This window comes from Geospiza fortis, unplaced genomic scaffold (genome assembly GCF_000277835.1).
Source record: "Geospiza fortis unplaced genomic scaffold, GeoFor_1.0 scaffold262, whole genome shotgun sequence".
Lineage (NCBI taxonomy): Eukaryota > Metazoa > Chordata > Aves > Passeriformes > Thraupidae > Geospiza > Geospiza fortis.
Window position 1 is genome coordinate 689,059 of NW_005054510.1, and position 2,140 is coordinate 691,198.

Sequence of the window (2,140 nt, forward strand, 5' to 3'; positions counted from 1 at the left end):
CCCTTGCCCGCCGCCCCCAGCCCGCGTTTCCTCCGCGGTGGCGGCGCTGAGCCCGCGGTGACCTCACGGAACCGGTGGGCGACAGCAGCGGGGACTCGGAATTTCAGCGCTGTCCCCGAGCCCCGGCTCAGCTCGGGCAGAGGGAGAAGGGAAAAGGGCAGGGAAATGGGAAATGTGCGGTGGGGTCACCCTGCAGCCGCTGGGATGCGCCGGGGTTTCACTCCCAAGGCAGCACTTACCTGGTGGATGCGGGAAAACTTTATTTTTTTTAATCCATCCGTTTTAATTTTTTAATCCATCCATTTTAAATGCCTGGGTTATAAAAATGACACTTGTGGATGTGGAAAGGCTGCTTAAAAACCCATTTTAAATGCCCGGATTAAAAAAAAAATAAAAAAAAGGTCAATCGTGAAAGTGGCAAGGCTGCCTAATGGCCCATTTTAAATCCTTGGATTAAAAAATGTCACTCGTGGATGTGGCAAGGCTGTCTAAACACCCATTTTAAATGCCTGGATTATAAAAATGATGTGGCAAGGCAGCTTAAAACCCATTTTTTAAATCTCTGGATTAAAAAAATTACACTCATGGATGTGGCAAGGCTGCTTAAAACACATTTTAAATGCCTGGATTAAAAAAAATGTCACTCGTGGAAGTGTCAAAGCAGCTTAAAACCCATTTTAAATCATTGGATTATAAAAATGACACTTGTGGATGTGGCAAGGCTGCTTAAAACACATTTTAAATCCTTGGATTAAAAAAAAAGTCACTCGTTGAAGGGGCAAAGCAGCTTAAAAACCATCTTAAATCCTTAGATTAAAAAATGTCACTCGTGGAAGTGGCAAGGCTGCTTGAAAACTCATTTTAAATCCTTGGATTATAAAATATCACTCGTGGATGTGGCAAGGCTGCTTAAAACCCATTTTAAATGCCTGGATTAAAAAATGTCACTCGTGGATGTGGCAAGGCTGCCTAAAACCTATTTTAAATGCCTGGATTATAAAAATGACGTTTGTGGAAGTGGCAAGGCAGCTTAAAACACATTTTAAAAGCCTGGATTATAAAAATAACACTCGTAGATGTAGCGAGGCTGTTTGAAAGCCATTTTAAATCCTTAGATTAAAAAATGTCACTCGTGGATGTAGCAAGGCTGCCTAAAACCCATTCAAAATCTCTGGATTATAAAAATGACACTTCTGGGTGTAGCAAGGCTGCTTAAAACCCATTTTAAATGCTTGGATTAATTAAAAAAAGTCACTTTTGTGCCGCCGCGCTGCTGCCCAGGAGGTTTTTGGCTGGCTGTGCCTGCAGGGATGCTGGAAAAGGGAATTTCTGCCTGTGCTTGTGGCAGGAGGTGCTGGGAGGAGGGATGGGGACACAATTCGGGTTTTTCCTTGCAGGTCTGACGATTCCAGCCTGGTGTCCCCCCCAGGTGTGTGATAACATCGCATTTATCCAAGTTTATCTCGTGGTTTGTGATTTCCTACAAAAGAATTGTTGGCAGATCCTCCTTTGGAACCGCTCGGAATTTGGTGTGAATTATTACAGTCAAAATAAACTGAATTTTATAAGGTAATGATGGTTTAAAAGCTGCGTGTGCTTGAGTGAAGTGGACAAAATTAATTATAAACGCAGGATGTGTTTTATTCCTGGTTTATTAGGATCTGTTTCCATGAAATTTCGGGTGCATCACTCAGTGGGCATTTGGTTGATAAATCTGTGGCTTTTGTGTTCATCATCACGAATCAATTTTACTGGAAAACAGAGCTGCAGGTCACGAATTTAAAACAGAATTGAAAGAAATAAAATTGGGTTGAAAGAAAAAAAAATAAATAAAATTAAAGCCCAGATTATGATAGATGTGTTGGGAAAACCGAGCTTGGTTTGAAAGTTGTGCTTTCAATTCCACACATCCAGACCCGAGAGTGAAATAATTCCGGGGAAAATCCGAATTCAGAGGGAAAATCCCATCCCCGGGCGCGGAGAGGCGGAGTCGGGAGGATTTTGTGCCATCTGCTGTCAAGCGAGGGAATTTCAGCCTCAGGAAAAAAAAGAAAAACGCGGCCCCAAACCCCACCACAGTCCGGAGGGAATCTGAAATGGGAAGGGCGCTTGGCATCTTTATTAAATCACCCACGAGTTG